The sequence below is a fragment of the Odontesthes bonariensis genome, chromosome 14, assembly GCF_027942865.1.
Source record: "Odontesthes bonariensis isolate fOdoBon6 chromosome 14, fOdoBon6.hap1, whole genome shotgun sequence".
In the NCBI taxonomy this organism is placed as follows: Eukaryota; Metazoa; Chordata; class Actinopteri; order Atheriniformes; family Atherinopsidae; genus Odontesthes; species Odontesthes bonariensis.
This window is the reverse complement of record NC_134519.1, coordinates 4,758,468-4,780,630: the sequence shown is the minus strand read 5'-3', so window position 1 is coordinate 4,780,630 and position 22,163 is coordinate 4,758,468. Positions and strand designations below refer to the sequence as shown.

At 40.6% G+C, this 22,163-nt stretch overlaps 1 protein-coding gene across 8 annotated transcripts in view; it reads left to right on the top strand.

The window, feature by feature from the left end:
* The window catches only part of LOC142398604 (disco-interacting protein 2 homolog C), a 262,105-nt gene that overhangs the window by 84,079 nt on the left and 155,863 nt on the right, over positions 1-22,163 (top strand). The window contains exon 1 of one of the 8 annotated variants that reach the window (XM_075482676.1): positions 11,150-11,297. The exons of the other annotated variants lie outside the window; for them this stretch is intronic. The gene's annotated coding sequence lies outside the window, so the exon portion shown is untranslated. Of the gene's footprint in view, positions 1-11,149; positions 11,298-22,163 lie in introns of those variants that run through there. 8 annotated transcript variants of the gene reach the window in all.

Here is a 22,163-nt window from a genome sequence, read left to right as displayed (position 1 = left end):
TCTGGGCTGGTTTGTGTGCTGGTTTGTGTGCTGGTTTCTGGGCTGGTTTCTGGGCTGGTTTCTGGGCTGGTTTCTGGGCTGGTTTCTGTGCTGGTTTCTGTTTCTGGTTTCTGTGCTGGTTTCTGGGCTGGTTTCTGGGCTGGTTTTTGCCGTTTTTTGAATTAAAAACAGATCCATGGTGCCTGCATCTGGCGCTGGCTAAAGGAGCTAGCGTGCTCTGTGGTTTAAGCGGGCTGCGTTGCCAGGTTTAACAGTTCCCCCTTTAGGAAACACCATTAAGCCTTAATTAATACTTAATGAAAATACTTTATACCACAAAAACGCAAACCTAATAAAAATACTTAATACTGTGCAGTATTCACTGTATGTTATTTGAAAAAATGTATTGTTATTGTTACCATATTGTTATAAGCTACTATGCGAGTGTGAGCTGCCAGTTAGAGCTTGAGGAGCCGCTCAGTGAGGATCTCTGTGTTAGATTAAAGGTTTTCTCCTGATTCCAGTCCTGGACCGGGTCCAAGTCTCCTCAGATCTGATTCTTAAAGCTGGATGCAGCCATCTGTGGTCACATGACGCGTCACCTTCATCCAGGAAGGAGACTTTTTATCCGTTAATCGGTGGGCTCGTCCTCCTTTTTCTTGGCCTTGGGTCCATTTCGTAGCGGTTCTTAGACTTTTAAAAGTTTTCACGCAGCTTAAAGCAAGTATAACTGATCTGAGTCACCTTCCGGGGGAGGGTCTAACTTTGTCCGTGCACATATCTGTGCATGTGTAAATATTCTAAATGTACTTTATGGATCATTCTGTGTGCGCGAGCCTCTAAAAAACGACATCACCGGGTGTTTTTGGGCTCCTTTTTTGCCGGGGAGCTGTTTTCTTGCACGATGTGCATGCGTGCACGTCAGCCGGCGTGCGTGTGCACGTGCACGTGCTTGTGCCCCTGTCCAGAAGGGCCCCCCCCGTCACCCTGAGCGTGGTGCGATGTGAAGTGACAGATCTGGATCAGCGGGGGAGACCGTGCCGCGGGTAAATAATGCAGCAGCTCGGACTCGTTCACCTGATTATGGAGGCTGAGGAAGCGTGTTTCCTGGGAGCGCTTTTCCTGTGACACCGTCTGCCTGCCGACTTCAGGCCAGACGGCCAGCAGAGACGGCAGCTCCTCAGACAGTCTGGAGGTCAGTCGGCGAGCGACAGACATCTCTAACAGGGCGCTGGTTTCTGGCTCATTCTGCAGGTAAAGGGATGGAATCATTTCACCGGTATGTCCACAGCTTGTTAAAGTTGTCTCTTTCTGGATCAAAACAAGTCAGAGGGGCTGTTTTTACAGCTACTACTGTTGGAATTTAATTCAGCTTCCTGTTGGAAAGTTAACTGAATGATTGTGATGGTTTGGATTGTTGAGATGAAGGTTTGAGGGATTGTGGGAAACTGTGTTCTAAGCTGCATTTCGGTCTGATTCTGATGAGGAATTCTGGCTGAAAATGTCCTTATTTCCTCCTGTTTTTGTCTTTGTCGGTGCTCACACAATCCAGGTTGTGCTTTTATTTCTTCTGCTTTAAGGAGAGCAGATGATGGAAAGAAGCCGGTTTTATGAGCATGTTGTAGCAGTCTGTAGTCTGACTTATTATTAGAAGATGTGATTAAGGTTAAAATGTGTGTTATTTAGGCACGTGGCCACGTGGATATGCAGCACCCGGTGCCTCGCACACTTTCAGCTACTCTCGCCTCCCGTCACACACTCGCACACTGACAGTCGCTGATAAGACCCTTAAAGGTCGTGTGTGGTCTGACTTATTTCAGCTGACACCTGATGTCCAACGTGGGGGCTTCCTCCTGTCGTTTGAGGTCATGTTTAAAGTCACTTTGGTTGATGACCTAATTCTGGAGACAGGCCTCAACTCTGACAATGTTTAAATCCAGGCTGAAAACAGTTCTATTTAGCTGTGGAAGTATTTTATCTGCACTCTTCACTTTTAAATTAATTAATTAATGATTATTTTTAATGGGTTTTTTAACTTTTTAAATTTTTTATTATTATTATTTATTTAATTTTTTAAAATTTTTATTTTATTTATTTATTTTTAATGATTTTATTTCCTTCTTGTGATTTTATGTAGCTGTGAAGCATTTTGAATTGCCCTGTGTATGAATTGTGCTCTATAAATAAAATTGCCTTTCACAGACCGCTTCACGGTTCTGAGTTGATTCGAAGAAAGCAAAATATGCGGGAAAAGAGAACTTTTCCCTGTGAAAGTATTTTATCTGCACTCTTCACTTTTAAATTAATTAATTAATGATTAATTTTAATGGGTTTTTTAATTTTTTAATTTTTTTATTATTATTATTTATTTAATTTTTTAAAATTTTTATTAATTTTTTTTATTTATTTTTAATGATTTTATTGCCTTCTTGTGATTTTATGTAGCTGTGAAGCACTTTGAATTGCCTTGTGTATGAATTGTGCTCTATAAATAAAATTGCCTTTCACAGACCGCTTCATGGTTCTGAGTTGATTCGAAGAAAGCAAAATATGCGGGAAAAGAGAACTTTTCCCGCATATTTTGCAAAAGGTAATTGAGATTAAAAAACAGTGATTTTTTTTTTTTTTCACTGTCACAGATTACATGGGAGTCCCACGTGTTATGTATCCTGTGTGTGATCTGGCTGGGAGCGCAGAGGTCAGACAGAAGCAGACGGGACAGTTGAGATCAAATAAAGGATGAAAGAGGCCGCTGTGGAAAGGTAGAGGCGTAGGAAGCACATTGTAGGTCAGACTGTCAGAGAGACAAAGGGAGTGGTGTGAGGTCCCCAGTGTGGAGATGAACCCGTTTCCCCGGCAGCAGCAGGAGGGGAAGGATCTGTCCACAGGTTTTGTTTCAGACTGTCTTGGTGTTGTTTTAGGCAGCATGAAAGATTAATGGCCGGGCGAGACGGCTGAGGGCGCTGTTTTTGAGACGTTGGTGGAACAGGAACAGACTGGGAGGAGCTGAGGTGGTCCCCATCCTGCAGTTTGACAGATATACTGCGCGTTCAGAACACTTCTGAGGTTCATACGGCCTTTATAACACTGCCGGTTGTTGGTCGGCTAAAGAATAGCTGTTAATTTTACCACTCTGCAAATTATTTGGTTCTTACCAAGAAAAAAAACCCTTACATTTAGAAGTGCTAGATATTTTTTCTTGTTTTAAGAATTAATTTCTTATTTTAAGTCTTCAACTTAACAGTATAATCTTATATCAAGCAAAACTTGACTTTTTTTTTGTCACAGGGAATCATAAAATGAGACAATTAACACTTAAAATAAGATGTACTACGTTTCTCCTCCAAAGTCTCATCAAAATAAATTTTAATTTTAATTAATTTTAAGATTCAATAACAAACTCAACATGCTTGATTCAAGAGTCACACAGAAAATATCTGAAAACACACTTTATTCCTTGGATTTTAAGCACATGACAAATGTTTGTTCACAAAACTGCCTTTGTTAAATCTAGAAACAAGACTCCTACAATCTTAATTTAACACATTGAATACCGGCGGTTTTTACAGAATTATGTCGTAGAATCCCAGCGTTCTAAACCATTTTTTTGACGTTTTTTGTACAGTCACAGCATATTATGTGATGGGGCCACTGAAACATGTTATGGCTCGTTTGAAAGCTGAGACTTTAAACTCTTTGTGGGTCAAAACTGCGTGTCTCTAGGTGCCGCCATTAGCGAGCTATCCTTAGCTAAACCGAGGCGGGTATCCACCAAAATCAACAACAAACTGAGATATCGGGGCTTTTGTGAAACGTGCGCTCTTTCAGCCTGTCGCACTTTCATGCTCGCACTATTTTCAACAATGTGTCAACAATGAAACGGCCGCACAGCTGCTGGCAGACGGGGGATTTTACAGTATTTTATGGGAGTGAGAGCGTCGCATTATCAGCACAGCAGGAAATTCCTCCGTCAGTCTGTTGCCTTCAGAGGACCACCAGCTGAGGAATGCAGCGGACCCCCCATCAGTGGCTTCACTCGTCCATCTTTCAGTGCAGCTTTTCATGTTGCTGTTGGGACCAACACCAGTTCAACATGGCCGTTAAAAGCAGCTGTTGTGTGAAATATGATTTAATTTCTTTATTCTGACAGACCTTATTGTTTCCTGCCCCCCTCAGATAACTCTTGGCTCTGCAGGACTACTTTTAGGACCTGAAAGGGACTTTTAAACTTAAACATCACAGCTTTCAAAGAGCTTTAGTGCTTTAAGCTCCTTTTGTTTTACTTTTTTATAAACTTTTAGTACTAAATGAACCGCTTTCATAAGTGGTCTTAATGTTTATAAGTTTATCTTCTTTTATCGTTTAAACGTAGCTTTTGGGCGACATAAAAACATAAATGTTTTATTTTTTATTTTATTGGACACTCTGATAACATTTTAGTTGGCGACGCATCTTCTTCGCACCATTCGTCTCGTCCCAGTGGCTCTGCAGCCTCGTCTGAAGACATTATGGAAATAAAGAACAGCACAAAGCTGCAGATGAGGCTGAATGAGGCTGAATGAGGCTGAATGAGGCTGAATGAGGCTGAATGAGGCTGAATGAGGCTGAATGAGGCTGAATGAGGCTGAATGAGGCTGAATGAGGCTGAATGAGGCTGAATGAGGCTGAATGAGGCTGAATGATGCTGCAGGAGTGATCGTCACCGTGGTGCTGGACCTTCTGCTGGTTTTCTCAGCGCAGCTCCTGAGCAGATCGGATTTATTCCAGCTGTGCACGGACAGATTTAGCTGCTAACGGCAGCTCGTAAAGCCCCCCCCCCCCACCGCTGGCTGTAACGAGTCGTCATAATGCAGGAGGTGCATCTGTGTATCACACCGCTGCAGCTGATGAGGACAGAAGGTCACGATGAGGGAACTGGGGATTTATTTCACGGTAAATCAGCTGAACGGCCCACTGACCTTTTCTCCTGCAGCAGCTCTGAGTGTTTACCTTCTGTTCAGGTAAAGTAGTCTGAAAAGCCAAGAAAGTGCTTCTGATTTTTCCATTTTCATTTATTATCACATCAAACTGGATAGTGATGTCATCATCACCATAAAATATTCTGAACTACGCGCTATCAGAACGAACAGCCAATTAAAAACCTTGCACCTGATTCAGGAAGTAATCAGCCTGACTTTAGGATATTACAGCTGCGTGTTCGAAACTGCATACTACATACTGCATACTACATACTACATACTGCATGCTACATACTGCATACTGCATACTACATACTACATACTGCATGCTACATACTGCATACTGCATACTACATACTGCATACTACATACTGCATACTACATACTGCATACTACATACTACATACTGCATACTGCATACTGCATGCTACATACTGCATACTGCATACTACATACTGCATACTACATACTGCATACTACATACTACATACTGCATACTGCATACTACATATTGCATACTGCATACTACATACTGCATACTACATACTGCATGCTACATACTGCATGCTACATACTGCATGCTACATACTGCATACTACATACTACATACTGCATGCTACATACTGCATACTGCATACTACATACTGCATACTACATACTGCATACTACATACTACATACTGCATACTACATACTGCATACTGCATACTACATACTACATACTGCATACTGCATACTACATATTGCATACTGCATACTACATACTGCATACTACATACTGCATACTGCATACTACATACTGCATGCTACATACTGCATACTACATACTGCATACTGCATACTACATACTGCATGCTACATACTGCATGCTACATACTGCATACTACATACTGGATACTACATACTACATACTGCATACTGCATACTACATATTGCATACTGCATACTACATATTGCATACTACATACTGCATACTACATACTACATACTAGATACAGCATACTACATACTGCATACTACATACTGCATACTACATACTGCATACTACATACTGCATACTGCATACTACATACTGCATACTGCATACTACATACTGCATACTGCATACTACATACTAGATACTGCATACTACATACTAGATACAGCATACTACATACTGCATACTACATACTACATACTACATACTGCATACTGCATACTACATACTGCATACTACATACTGCATGCTGCATACTGCATACTACATACTGCATACTACATACTGCATACTGCATACCGCATACCACATATTGCATACTACATACTGCATACTACATACTGCATACTACATACTACATACTGCATACTACATACTACATACTGCATACTACATACTACATACTGCATACTACATACTACATACTCATCGATCAGACAGTATGCAGAGCGTTTACCCACAATGCATTTCGCTCCTGCCCAAGCCGAAATCAGCCGGCCTGAAGCTGATTTCCCTTAAGCTCTAAACTCTGTAAACTTTAGCAACATTTGAAACATTTTCAGGTGAGAAAGTAGTCGTTTAGATCCCCAACATGTTGAAAACCTGACAAAATACCGGCTGTTTACAATTTTGTTCCCACGAATTCGGCGCTACTAAAGCTAGCCGCAGTGAGCAACGCACTTCCGGTTATTTTCACAAAATAAAATGTGAGGATGTTTGAGGATGTTTTTCTGAGCAGAACAAAGTTTAATGTCTAAACTTATCAAGTTAAACAAGTTTAAGATGAAATACACCCACTCCTGGATTCAGTTGCAGGTCATCTGGATGATAATTCTGGGCTTCACTTCTTTATCATCCTTCTGGATGGAATAAATAAAAAATAAACAGATTCTGTTGATGGACGGATTGATCGATCGCCTCGTTGTCTGATGAAAGACTTTTAGCTTCAGCAGCTGCTGTTGCTAAATGATCCAGATGCAGTTTCTTTGGAAAGCAGCCATGATGCAACACTTAAAGGTTACCTGATCTATAATGCAGCAATCCAGTGTCCATTATTGTAATTTATTGATTATTACATTATGTGTTGATGCATCTGTGCTGCTGCTGATTATTTAAGCTGAGATAAATGGAATGAAGAGGATTTCTCTTTCACTCTCACAGAGACTGTGTGAGCTGCCTTCCAAGCTGAACATCTGAAGCTCAGCTGGTTTGATGCTGGAGGTGGAACCCTTAAAGGTCCAGTTTGAGATGATGCTGCTCCTCTCTGTGCCTCTGGGACAACGCATCTTTGGATTTGAAATAGTTGTTCTACAGATGGAAAGGACATCAGACTTCCTGTGGTGACATGTCTCCTCGTAAAAACTGAAGAAGTAACTTGATAAAGCTCGTTCCTCACCTGACTGATGTTGCAGCCTTTAAAAAGCCGGAACATTTCTGTCACAGAGTAGCTACAATCAGACATTTAATACAGGATTCCTGATGGTTAACAGGGGGTTAACCCAATGGACACGGGTGGGTGTAAACTCCAAAGCTGCAGGAGTACAGAAAAAAAAGCTGATGGAATATGATGCCGAAATGATCAGATTTGAACTGATTTGAACTGAATTCTGAGGTGAAACCATGTGTGGCGTCTCCCTGTGGGCCCGTCTCCCTGTGGACCCGTCTCCCTGTGGGCCCGTCTCCCTGTGGGCCCGTCTCCCTGTGGGCCCGTCTCCCTGTGGGCCCGTCTCCCTGTGGGCCCGTCTCCCTGTGGGCCCGTCTCCCTGTGGGCCCGTCTCCCTGTGGGCCCGTCGCCCTGTTTCCCAGACTTTCCCACCTTCTGCCTGCTCTGCACCTGCTCGCGCACCTTCCTCCGTGTCACACATGCACAGCGAACGCTTCGGCTCCGGGGTTCTGGGCTGCAGATAAAGCCTTCAGATAGTGGGAATAAAGCCATTTTATTGTTGCTGTTTGTGTTGTTGGCGGAGCCGAGTGATGGATCAGTTCAGGCTGAGCTTGTGTGTGTGTTTGCCAGGTTAAGCATGTAAAAGCTGTGATCCAACTTAAAGGGACAGTTCGCCTCTTTTGACATGAAGCTGTGTAACATCCCATATCAGCAGCATCATTTCTGAACATCTTCTTACCCCCTGCTGCGTCCTGTGAGCAGAGTTCCAGCCTCGTTTTGGTGTTGATGAAGGTAGTCCGGCTAGTTGGCTGGGGTTTAAAAAATAAAGCGTTTTGCTTCTCAAAACAATATGCGTTCAACAGAGTAATACATTTGCATCACAAAATGGTTCTCCAGGAAAAAGTCAGACCTCACAATCTCTTGGCCCTATTTTCTCTCCCTTCGTATCACTGCCTGCTGCCGCCTGCCGACAGCCGCACCTGTTACAGTGTTTCCTGCTCGGTCTGCACTTCGGTCTGCACAGCAGGCAGTGATACGAAGGGAGAGAAAATAGGGCCAAGCGATTGTGAGGTCTGACTTTTTCCTGGATCAGGTATCTCCTCCTGACATGATGGGAACTGTAAGCTAAATGCTGAACCTGGTCTGTGAGCATTAGCAGCTCGGTGTGAGCCGGTTTCCCTTCCTCTGGGTTTAGGTCGTACGGCAGCGCCTCCTTCCTCGTGTTAACCTCTGAGGACATCACCTGCTTCGTCCCAGCTCCCTACGCACTTATTTGTTTCCTAACTTATCTTCCCATGTGTCTCGGTACCTAACTCACCGCACTTACTCTGACACTAGTTATGCTCTTAGCTGTTTGGTTTTGGAAGGAAATGCACTGATGATGTCTGGTGACCTGAAGTTCTTTTGCCCCCCGATGTGGAACACACTGTAATGTAACCTGTCGTCACCTCGATGCAGAACTGTGTGGAGCCTGTCTGAGCGTGGGGGGGGGGTATTTGTGGTATTTGTGGGTCCTAACTCCTCAGGATGTCTGCGTCCTGACTGCTTTGGCTTCTCAGCTCCCCTCCTTTCCCAGCATCCTGTTTTCAAACAGACACACAAACGCACACCTGGGTCCTCTGACGCTCAGGACACCGACACGGCTTTATTCTGTTCGTACCAACGGTCCAAACACCCAAGAAAACGCTGAGTCATGGGAGACGCTTCCGGCTCTACGGACACAGGAGCCCAACATGATGAAGCTGTAGCCAAAGGAAAGCAGCAGCTTCTGCAGCGCTGGTTCTCAGCAGGAGGGAGTCCTCACTCTGTCGGGGCAGAAAAACACGGAAATGTGACCCGGCTCTCCCTTAAAGCTCGCTGAGACGACTCGGCAGAGATGAGCTTTGATAGTTTTAGCTTTATTTCTCTGAGACGTTACGCTCTGAAGTGCTCTGAAATCTGATTAGAACACAGAGCGGCTTCTCTTTTGCCTGAAAAGTGTGATTGTAATCTGGTTTTGATGGATAAATGCACACATACTGCGGCCGCACGTCTTTTTCTTGGTTTCTGTTACAGCGTAGTTGTAGTTAGTTGGATAAAATGTGTTAAAAAGATCCCGTCCAGATGGAACTGATGTTGTGTTGGCCTCTAATCAAGGTGTCGCTCTTCTTTTTGTTGGATTTTCTGTATTTAAACTGATTTCTACAGCTGGGATCGGACCATCGAGGCCGTAAACGTGTCGGTGAAAACTTCCTCATCTTTTCAGGCCCAAATGAGCTTTTCTGGTTTTCATGTTTGTTGCACTTTAACAGCAGCCCTTTATCATGTTAGCATGTTATCTGAGCATATCGCTGCTCCTTTGGCATTCCACTGGAATGGAACGGCAGAGTTTCGGCTTGGCGTCCCGACTGGTTTTCCAGGTAAATGGGGGCCATTGTGGGCGTGTCCCATCAGGCCCACCTGGGAATGCAGGCTTCATGAACAGCCCTCAGAGTCCCGTTACAGCCGGGCCCAGTTTATCCTCCCCAGCTAACGGCTAACAGCTAATTCCCGTCAGTTTCTTTCTTCCAACACGTGAAACGCTGTAAAAAGGTTTCGGGGCTCGCGGATGGACGAGCTTTAGGCTCTAACTGTGAGGTCCACCAATCAGAGAGCTGCTGCTTTCCCCTCATGTTGAACATAGTTTTGGTTTTAAGTGTTGACATTACTGTTAAAAAGATCCCGTCCAGATGGAACTGATGTTGTGTTGCCCTCTAATCAAGGTGTCACTCTTCTTTTCATTGTATTTTCTGTATTTAACCACTGAAAAGGAAGTAAATAACACAGAGAAATGGCTTGTGGCTGTTCTCATGTGTCTATGCATGAAATCTGCACAATATCTTTGAACTTATCTGGACTGTTGCTGGTTTTTAAATTCATTTAAATGTTTTTAATTGTTTCTCTTTATATTCTTTTATGTATTTTTAATGCTTCTTACACTCCCTGCTGCAATGCTTTTATTTTATGTGAAGCACTTTGAACTGTTTGATTTGATTTGATATTACACCGGTGACCTGAAACTGCAGAAGCCCCTCAGTGGGACTCGTCCTCGTGCTTCTATGAGGTTGTCGTTGGCAACATATCTTCACATATCTTCTGGTTTGCATCTTGGACATGATGGTCATCACGTGTTGTCCTGCTAAACGCTTTTTGACAACTCGTTTCTCTTTAAATGTAAATTAACTTTATTCATGCTGCCCTTTACAAACAATCCTTACGGTGTTCCAAAGTGCTTTACAGCGGGTAATAAATAAAGAGAAGAAGAAGTAAAAACACATAAAAACAATAAAAGAACAGTGAAAGCAATAAAATACAACAAAATCAAATAAGGAAATCTTTCCTGCCACATGCCATCACTCTGTATAATAATAGTTAATCATCATTCTGCACTAATTATGGTCATTATGGTCATCTCAATTTCGCACAACTGCATTTGTTGCACATTTTGCTGTACATATATTTTTATTTTTACTTTTACTTGTCTGTATGCTGCAACTGCAAAGTAATTTCCCAGCTGGGATGAATAAAGTACTTCTATTCTATAAGATAAAATAAGATAAAAGTGTCATCATACTACTCTAAATTGGGCCTTTTTGTTTGGAAATGACAGCTTAGAATATGACGGCTTTGTTCCTGAGAAGCTGGCAGACTTCGGCTCGCTCTGTCCCATGATGCAGTGCAACACAGTGAGTTTAAGTTAAATCTCAGACGGATGGAGGGGAATCCCAACACCACCTGTGGATCCCGCGGTGATGGAGGCTGCTCCATGCCGCAGCCGGCCGGGCGCAGTGCAGCGCTCTTCCCTCCCGGATGGAAGCGGTTTGTATCTGTTGGTCATCAGGATGCGTCTGGAACAGGCAGCTGTGGGGAACTCCTCTCAGATATGATCGCTGCCCTCCTTTCTTTTCTTTTCTCGATCGATGGCCCATTTTCTTTTTTCCTGAGCGTGAAACGGACCGGCGGCTCCGGAGCGAGACGCTAAGGTGGGGAGTCGCAGCCCTCCGTCTGTGTTTGTGTTCTTCCTTTATTCGCTGCATCGCTCTCCAGTTGAATTCATTACCGTTTATTGGCATGAATGTTGCATGAGCCCCCCGTTTCCAAAAGATGCTGAACAGGTTACCGTGGAGAAAAAACAGCTGGAATGAGTTACCGTGGATATATTTTTCTACTTCTGTCTGTTTGTCAGAGCAGCAGAGGCTCATGGGAGCAGAGCAGGGGGCATAAATCCATTTTACAGACCTGAAGTCTTGATATTAGAAGGAGAGGGACGGGTGGGGGGGGCAGGAGCCTCCCAGGCATTTCACTCATGTAGAGAATGTAATGAAATCTGAGCCACTCCACTTCTACCCTCCTCCTCCTCTTCCTCTGTTCCCCCCCATCGTTCTGCTGCTCCACTAATACAGCGTTAAAGGGACAGGAGACATTTTCAGCCTCGTGTTTTATACAGAAATGGTTAAAATGTGTTAAAAATACACACGAATGTGTCATTAAAGCCAAAAAAGACATTAGATTAGATTGTGCTTTATTTATCCCACAACGGGGAAATTCACTTGTCACAGCAGCAACAACAGACATGAACAAGAAATTAAAAAAAAAAGAGAAAAAGCAAGTACCAAAAAGTAAAGTGACCTAGTATAAATAATATTGCACAATAAATACGGATAAAGAAAAATGTCTATACGAGTGGTGGATTATCATGTAAAGGCAACAACATGATCAGTATGTGCATGTGTGGGGACATGCTGCATTCAGCCGTTCTCAGTCTGAGATCTTAGCTCTATGGAGGAAGTTTCAGAGTCCCACGTTTTAACTTCACATCTCTGTGTAGAACTGTAAACATGCTGCTGATCTGCTGCTGTGTTTGGGATCTTTGTCCTGTTGATGAGCCAGTTTCAGCCCAGCTTCAGCTGTCGGACAGACGGCCTCACATCTGACTCTAGAACACTTTGGTATCCAGAGGAGTTCATGGTGGACTCAATGGCTGCAAGGTGCCCAGGTCCTGTGGCTGCAGAACCAGCCCAGATCATCAGCCCTCCACCACCGTGCTTGACAGCTGGTGTGAGGTGTTTGTGCTGATATGCTGTGTTTGGTTTCCTCAAACGTGCTGCTGAAAACAAAAGCACCAATTGTATGGTAATGGCTTTCCCTATAATAAAAAGGCAACGGGTATTTTATTTTGTGAAAATAACCGGAAGTGCGTTGCTCACTGCGGCTAGCTTTAGTAGCGCCGAATTCGTGGGAACTAAATTGTAAACAGCCGGTATTTTGTCAGGTTTTCAACACGTTGGGGATCTAAACGACTACTTTCTCGCCTGAAAATGTTTCAAATGTTGCTAAATTTTACAGCGTTTAGAGCTTAAGAGAAATCAGCTTCAGGCCGGCTGATTTCGACTCGGGCAGGAGCGAAATGCATTGTGGGTAAACGCTCTGCATACTGTCTGATCGATAAGTATGTAGTATGCAGTTTGGAAGTATGTAGTATGCAGCTTGGAAGTATGCAGCTTGGAAGTATGTAGTATGGAAGTATGCAGTATGGAAGTATGCAGTATGTAGTATGGAAGTATGCAGTATATAGTATGCAGTTTGGAAGTATGTAGTATGGAAGTATGCAGTATGTAGTATGCAGCTTGGAAGTATGTAGTATGGAAGTATATAGTATGCAGTATGGAAGTATGCAGTATATAGTATGCAGTATGGAAGTATGCAGTATATACTATGTAGTATGGAAGTATATAGTATGCAGTATGGAAGTATGCAGTATATAGTATGCAGTATGGAAGTATATAGTATGCAGTATGGAAGTATATAGTATGCAGTATGGAAGTATGCAGTATATATTATGTAGTATGGAAGTATATAGTATGCAGTATGGAAGTATGCAGTATATAGTATGTAGTATGGAAGTATGCAGTATGTAGTATGGAAGTATATAGTATGCAGTATATAGTATGTAGTATGGAAGTATGAAATATGTAGTATGGAAGTATATAGTATGCAGTATGGAAGTATGAAATATGTAGTATGGAAGTATGTAGTATGCAGTATGGAAGTATGAAATATGTAGTATGGAAGTATGTAGTATGCAGTATGAAATATGTAGTATGGAAGTATGCAGTATATAGTATGCAGTTTGGAAGTATGAAATATGTAGTATGGAAGTATGTAGTATGCAGTATGGAAGTATGAAATATGTAGTATGGAAGTATGTAGTATGCAGTATGGAAGTATGTAGAATGGAAGTATGCAGTATATAGTATGCAGTTTGGAAGTATGTAGTATGGAAGTATGCAGTATGTAGTATGCAGCTTGGAAGTATGTAGTATGGAAGTATATAGTATGCAGTATGGAAGTATATAGTATGCAGTATGGAAGTATGCAGTATATAGTATGCAGTATGGAAGTATGCAGTATATATTATGTAGTATGGAAGTATATAGTATGCAGTATGGAAGTATGCAGTATATAGTATGCAGTATGGAAGTATATAGTATGCAGTATGGAAGTATATAGTATGCAGTATGGAAGTATGCAGTATATATTATGTAGTATGGAAGTATATAGTATGCAGTATGGAAGTATGCAGTATATAGTATGGAAGTATGCAGTATGTAGTATGGAAGTATATAGTATGCAGTATATAGTATGTAGTATGGAAGTATATAGTATGCAGTATGGAAGTATGAAATATGTAGTATGGAAGTATGTAGTATGCAGTATGGAAGTATGAAATATGTAGTATGGAAGTATGTAGTATGCAGTATGGAAGTATGAAATATGTAGTATGGAAGTATATAGTATGCAGTATGGAAGTATGTAGTATGCAGTATGGAAGTATGAAATATGTAGTATGGAAGTATGCAGTATGGGGTTTCGAACGCAGCCAAACTCATTCAAAGTTTCACGGAAACCCTTCGGTTTGTTCGACATGCTCAGATTCCAGATGCTGACAGCTGTTCCACAAATGAATAAACTCCCGTTCAACATGTTGTAGATGTGTCATTTGCTGGAAATAAAGCTGGAATTATAGCTCGGCCTCCACGTTTGGCACCAACCGATCCATCTATGTGGAAACTACTGGATTTAGAGTCATTTTTCCAGCTCTTTTTTTTTTGAGTTGATGCTATTTACACAGAATCAGATGTTCAGCTCCAGGAATCTCAGATTTTTCTCCGTCTCTCAGATGGAAACATGAGTGTTTTTTACAGAATTTTATGGTGATAATATGACTGAGTTATCAGTCTGGAGTCTGGAGATGGGAATACGTCCTGTTTGGTGATTTCTGTCGGTTCATTAACTCGGTAAATTTACCCAGAAATTTCATCAGTGAGAAATCTGAAGCTCATTTACTGGAGGGACGGGTTCTCCATAATGGACAGAATGTGTTGGGTTCTCTGGTTTACTTTAAAGCAGAACAAAGAGAAGAAGAAGAAGAAGAAGAAGAAGGTTCTGAACCGGTTCCAGTGAGGAAAAGCTGTTTCTCGTGTTTGCGAGCTCGCTTTCCCTTTCGGGGAAACTTAATTGATGAGGGTTTAATCATCTCCTGAGTCCAATTAATGAATAAGCCGATCGGATGTTTGCTCGGTCCACTGCAGGCGGGGTAAAGGTTTTTCTCTGGGGTAGTTTTAACTTTAGCTTGTTACTCACTCAGTCTGTGTGGGTTTTCACCTGTTTTTCCTGGAGGTTTACGGGTGTTAATGGGCTCATCTAAATGTAAATGAACAGCGAGGACAGCAGAAGCTGCCCGTCTGCCGGCTGCTGGGAGAGTCCAATTTTATTTAGTTTCGGTGTTTATTTGGGTTTCAGTGTGTTTCGCAGGTCAGATTCGCCCAAAATGTTGTTTTAGATGATGTATGACATCATTCGGGAGACATTTCTCTGTTTATCCAGTTTTACTTCTGTGTGCATGCAACATGAGAACTATCTACTTATTTATCTCTAATAATGAACATATCTACATGTTTATCACTCCACATTTACATTTTAAAAACCCGACACTATCTTATGAGTCTGCTTAAGAGTTTTTTTCCTTGGTCTGACTCCTTGTAGCTTCTGATTGGCCAGCTCTGTCACATGGGGGTGCGAACCAGGAAGTGTTCTGGTTGTGTTGTGCTCCAAAGCCAGTGATCAGTCTCCATCTTCTTTATTAAGGATGAGTTGAGTTACTGTGTGGATCATTTTATCAAATGATCACCTGATGGAAGCCAGTTTCTTACTATTATTCTAATATATCAGGAAAAAACAACAATCTAACCCAGTTTTTTTTTTTTTTTTTAAAACATATATTCATTGTTTTTTCATGTTAATATAACAACATCCAACAATTTAAATATCCAAAACATGGCAGTAAAGAAAATAATTAAATGATTAAAAAAGATACAATAAACCGCAGTAATTAGACAGCAAATTACTGTGCAATGAATATGAAATAAAGAAAATAATAAAAAGAAATAAGTAAATAAACATATTTATAAATAAAACTAATAATAATAAATAAGAAAAAAGTATTCAAAAATGTAGGTTACAGCGTGCACTCCCAACAACAAATTAAATAATTTTAATTATCTTACACTGGCAGCTTTAATGCTTTTTGTGAGTAAAGAATGTACTTATGGTCTAAAAAGTGTGAGGAACAAGGTAAAAATATCCCAAAATAAAGATGTTTTAGGAGCTGATGAGCTGTTCACAGATCGATCGCTGAAGACTTTTAGCTTTAAATGTCAGAAACTGAGTGTGTAGACGTGACTTTAGTTGTTTAACTGGGTGTGAAAGTCTGTAGGAATTAACATAAAAGGACATTTCATACACACAGCTGCGACAGGAGGATTCAGGCTAAATGTTTTAATAAGCCTGAGTAAGACAACAAAGAGGGAAAAAGCAAGAAGTCTGTGACTGCCAGAAGCTGTTTATGTGCCACATAATGTCCCGTTCCTCCTGGAAAAACGTACTGCAGGGGTTACTTTCCTTCCAGCGGGGTGTTCGGTGTGAAATCCAACGGTAATGAGCTCCGTTATTGCTCTGCAGAAACCGTCTGCTCATAGAAAAAACTCACAATTTGAGTTTTTTTTCGGCAAATGAGAGTCCAGCTGCTGTGTTAGCAGGTCAAAGAGGGATTTGGTTTGTTGATACCCACCACCACCCATGGTCTGAGTGAGTGTGTGAGGATCAGACATATCAGGCGTGTCAGAAACACACATGTGGTGTCACAGATGCTGTGGAAACTCGATCCGTACAGTTGGAACCACCGAGGTCACCAGTGGTGAAGCAGCAGCTGTGCGTGGACTTCAGTTCTGGACGATGATGCCAGCTTCAGATGGAGTTATCTCAGCTTCAGATGGAGTTATTTCAGCTTCAGATGGAGTTATTTCAGCTTCAGCTGGAGTTATTTCAGCTTCAGATGTAATTATTTCAGCTTCAGATGGAGTTATTTCAGCTTCAGATGGAGATATTTCAGCTTCAGATGGAGTTATTTCAGCTTCAGATGGAGTTATTTCAGCTTCAGATGGAGTTATCTCAGCTTCAGATGGAGTTATTTCAGCTTCAGATGGAGTTATTTCAGCTTCAGATGTAATTATTTCAGCTTCAGATGGAGTTATTTCAGCTTCAGATGGAGTTATTTCAGCTTCAGATGGAGTTATTTCAGCTTCAGATGTAATTATTTCAGCTTCAGATGGAGTTATCTCAGCTTCAGATGGAGATATTTCAGCTTCAGATGGAGTTATTTCAGCTTCAGCTGGAGTTATTTCAGCTTCAGATGGAGTTATTTCAGCTTCAGATGTAATTATTTCAGCTTCAGATGGAGTTATCTCAGCTTCAGATGGAGTTATCTCAGCTTCAGATGGAGATATTTCAGCTTCAGATGGAGATATTTCAGCTTCAGATGGAGATATTTCAGCTTCAGATGGAGTTATTTCAGCTTCAGATGGAGTTATTTCAGCTTCAGATGGAGTTATTTCAGCTTCAGATGGAGTTGCTTCAGATGGAGTTATTTCAGCTTCAGATGGAGTTATTTCAGCTTCAGATGGAGTTATTTCAGCTTCAGATGGAGTTATTTCAGCTTCAGATGGAGTTGCTTCAGATGGAGTTATTTCAGCTTCAGATGGAGTTATTTCAGCTTCAGATGGAGTTATCTCAGCTTCAGATGGAGTTATCTCAGCTTCAGATGGAGTTATCTCAGCTTCAGATGGAGATATTTCAGCTTCAGATGGAGTTATTTCAGCTTCAGATGGAGTTATTTCAGCTTCAGATGGAGTTATCTCAGCTTCAGATGGAGTTATCTCAGCTTCAGATATAGTTATCTCAGCTTCAGATATAGTTATTTAAGCTTCAGATGGAGTTATCTCAGCTTCAGATATAGTTATCTCAGCTTCAGATATAGTTATTTAAGCTTCAGATGGAGTTATCTCAGCTTCAGATGGAGTTATTTCAGCTTCAGATGGAGTTATTTCAGCTTCAGATGGAGTTATTTCAGCTTCAGATGGAGTTATTTCAGCTTCAGATGGAGTTGCTTCAGATGGAGTTATTTCAGCTTCAGATGGAGTTATTTCAGCTTCAGATGGAGTTATCTCAGCTTCAGATGGAGTTATCTCAGCTTCAGATGGAGTTATCTCAGCTTCAGATGGAGATATTTCAGCTTCAGATGGAGTTATTTCAGCTTCAGATGGAGTTATTTCAGCTTCAGATGGAGTTATCTCAGCTTCAGATGGAGTTATTTCAGCTTCAGATGGAGTTATCTCAGCTTCAGATATAGTTATCTCAGCTTCAGATATAGTTATTTAAGCTTCAGATGGAGTTATCTCAGCTTCAGATATAGTTATCTCAGCTTCAGATATAGTTATTTAAGCTTCAGATGGAGTTATCTCAGCTTCAGATATAGTTATTTAAGCTTCAGATGGAGTTATCTCAGCTTCAGATATAGTTATTTCAGCTTCAGATGGCGTTATCTCAGCTTCAGATATAGTTATTTAAGCTTCAGATGGAGTTATCTCAGCTTCAGATATAGTTATTTAAGCTTCAGATGGAGTTATTTCAGCTTCAGATGGAGTTATTTCAGCTTCAGATGGAGTTATTTAAGCTTCAGATGGAGTTATTTCAGCTTCAGATGGAGATATTTCAGCTTCAGATGGAGTTATTTCCGCTTCAGATGGAGTTATTTCAGCTTCAGATATAGTTATTTCAGCTTCAGATGGAGTTATTTCAGCTTCAGATGGAGTTATTTCCGCTTCAGATGGAGTTATTTCAGCTTCAGATGGAGTTATTTCAGCTTCAGATGGAGTTATCTCAGCTGCAGATGGAGTTATCTCAGCTGCAGATGGAGTTATCTCAGCTTCAGATGGAGATATTTCAGCTTCAGATGGAGTTATTTCAGCTTCAGATGGAGTTATTTCAGCTTCAGATGGAGTTATTTCAGCTTCAGATGGAGTTATTTCAGCTTCAGATGGAGTTATCTCAGCTTCAGATGGAGTTATTTCAGCTTCAGATGGAGTTATTTCAGCTTCAGATGGAGTTATCTCAGCTTCAGATATAGTTATCTCAGCTTCAGATATAGTTATTTAAGCTTCAGATGGAGTTATCTCAGCTTCAGATATAGTTATCTCAGCTTCAGATATAGTTATTTAAGCTTCAGATGGAGTTATCTCAGCTTCAGATATAGTTATTTCAGCTTCAGATGGCGTTATCTCAGCTTCAGATATAGTTATTTAAGCTTCAGATGGAGTTATCTCAGCTTCAGATATAGTTATTTAAGCTTCAGATGGAGTTATTTCAGCTTCAGATGGAGTTATTTCAGCTTCAGATGGAGTTATTTAAGCTTCAGATGGAGTTATTTCAGCTTCAGATGGAGTTATTTCAGCTTCAGATGGAGTTATTTCAGCTTCAGATGGAGTTATTTCAGCTTCAGATGGAGTTATTTCAGCTTCAGATGTAATTATTTCAGCTTCAGATGGAGTTATTTCAGCTTCAGATGGAGTTATTTCAGCTTCAGATGGAGTTATTTCAGCTTCAGATGGAGTTATTTCAGCTTCAGATGGAGTTGCTTCAGATGGAGTTATTTCAGCTTCAGATGGAGTTATTTCAGCTTCAGATGGAGTTATCTCAGCTTCAGATGGAGTTATTTCAGCTTCAGATGGAGTTATTTAAGCTTCAGATGGAGTTATCTCAGCTTCAGATATAGTTATCTCAGCTTCAGATATAGTTATTTAAGCTTCAGATGGAGTTATCTCAGCTTCAGATATAGTTATCTCAGCTTCAGATATAGTTATTTAAGCTTCAGATGGAGTTATCTCAGCTTCAGATATAGTTATTTAAGCTTCAGATGGAGTTATCTCAGCTTCAGATGGAGTTATTTCAGCTTCAGATGGAGTTATTTCAGCTTCAGATGGAGTTATTTCAGCTTCAGATGGAGTTATTTCAGCTTCAGATGGCGTTATCTCAGCTTCAGATATAGTTATTTAAGCTTCAGATGGAGTCATCTCAGCTTCAGATATAGTTATTTAAGCTTCAGATGGAGTTATTTCAGCTTCAGATGGAGTTATTTCAGCTTCAGATGGAGTTATTTAAGCTTCAGATGGAGTTATTTCAGCTTCAGATGGAGTTATTTCAGCTTCAGATGGAGTTATTTCAGCTTCAGATGGAGTTATTTCAGCTTCAGATGGAGATATTTCAGCTTCAGATGGAGTTATTTCCGCTTCAGATGGAGTTATTTCAGCTTCAGATATAGTTATTTCAGCTTCAGATGGAGTTATTTCAGCTTCAGATGGAGTTATTTCCGCTTCAGATGGAGTTATTTCAGCTTCAGATGGAGTTATTTCAGCTTCAGATGGAGTTATTTCAGCTTCAGATGGAGTTATTTCAGCTTCAGATGTAATTATTTCAGCTTCAGATGGAGTTATTTCAGCTTCAGATGGAGTTATTTCAGCTTCAGATGTAATTATTTCAGCTTCAGATGTAATTATTTCAGCTTCAGATGGAGTTATTTCAGCTTCAGATGGAGTTATTTCAGCTTCAGATGTAATTATTTCAGCTTCAGATGTAATTATTTCAGCTTCAGATGGAGTTATTTCAGCTTCAGATGTAATTATTTCAGCTTCAGATGTAATTATTTCAGCTTCAGATGGAGTTATCTCAGCTTCAGATGGAGTTATTTAAGCTTCAGATGGAGTTATTTCAGCTTCAGATGGAGTTATTTAAGCTTCAGATGGAGTTATTTCAGCTTCAGATGGAGTTATTTCAGCTTCAGATGGAGATATTTCAGCTTCAGATGGAGTTATTTCAGCTTCAGATGGAGTTATTTCAGCTTCAGATGGAGTTATTTCAGCTTCAGATGGAGTTATTTCAGCTTCAGATATAGTTATCTCAGCTTCAGATGGAGTTATTTCAGCTTCAGATGTAATTATTTCAGCTTCAGATGGAGTTATATCAGCTTCAGATGGAGTTATCTCAGCTTCAGATGGAGTTATCTCAGCTTCAGATGGAGATATTTCAGCTTCAGATGGAGTTATCTCAGCTTCAGATGGAGTTATCTCAGCTTCAGATGGAGTTATTTCAGCTTCAGATGGAGTTATCTCAGCTTCAGATGGAGTTATTTCAGCTTCAGATGGAGTTATTTCAGCTTCAGATGTAGATATTTCAGCTTCAGATGGAGTTATCTCAGCTTCAGATGGAGTTATCTCAGCTTCAGATGGAGTTATCTCAGCTTCAGATGGAGTTATTTCAGCTTCAGATGTAGATATTTCAGCTTCAGATGGAGTTATTTCAGCTTCAGATGGAGATATTTCAGCTTCAGATGGAGTTATCTCAGCTTCAGATGGAGTTATTTCAGCTTCAGATGGAGATATTTCAGCTTCAGATGTAATTATTTCAGCTTCAGATGGAGTTATCTCAGCTTCAGATGGAGTTATTTCAGCTTCAGATGGAGTTATTTCAGCTTCAGATGTAATTATTTCAGCTTCAGATGGAGTTATTTCAGCTTAATGAAAGGGAATCCAAACATTTGCAGAGGAGCGACTCGTGCACTTTATTCTTAGAAACATGTCCTCTTCCACGTGCACTGACCTCAGTCAGCTGCCTGTAAAGTTTAATTCTGTGGAAAACACATTTATATAGACAGACACTGGAAAAAAATCAAAGTCTTACCCAGTATATTTGTCTCATTTCTAGTCAAAATATCTCATTACACTTAATATAAGACACGACTGCCTAACAAGTACTATTTCAGCCAGATACAGGAACTTGTTTTAATACAATACATCTGGAATATCTTGTTAAATGAAAAAGTCATATTTCACATGAAACAAGCTTTTTTTTACATTTGAAGAGGTTTTTAAGCTAATTTCAAGATCACTTTTATCTCAAAAGTCCTAAATATCACATTATATTTCAAGAAATCTCGACAAGCCGATTTTTCACTAGTTCCATTGGCAGATTTTTAGCTTATTTCAAACAAAAAGGTCTTTTATTTGTTGTTTTTTTTTAACTTATTTTTGGAGGGGCATTTTTTCCAGTGGACATACTGAGGTATTAACCCTATTAGGACCATATTCTGATTAAAACACTGGTTTATTTGAGCTGCTTTATGTTGTTATTATGCAAAGCTCACCGGTGTTACCGCAGAGCTGCAACTGGGAACTGAGAATTCCCAACTTCTTACTGGGAAAAATCTAGGGCTGGGCAACAATTAAAATGTTTAATCTAATCGCACGATTTCCACGATTAATCGCGAATCATTTTTACTTAAAATGTATTGGCTGTGTTGTTTCTTTTTTGTGGGATGTTTTATATGTAAAAATGCATATTTGCAAAAAGGGGACTTTAGTATGTTGTGGTAAAAGTGGCTCTAACCTTGATTTTGCTGC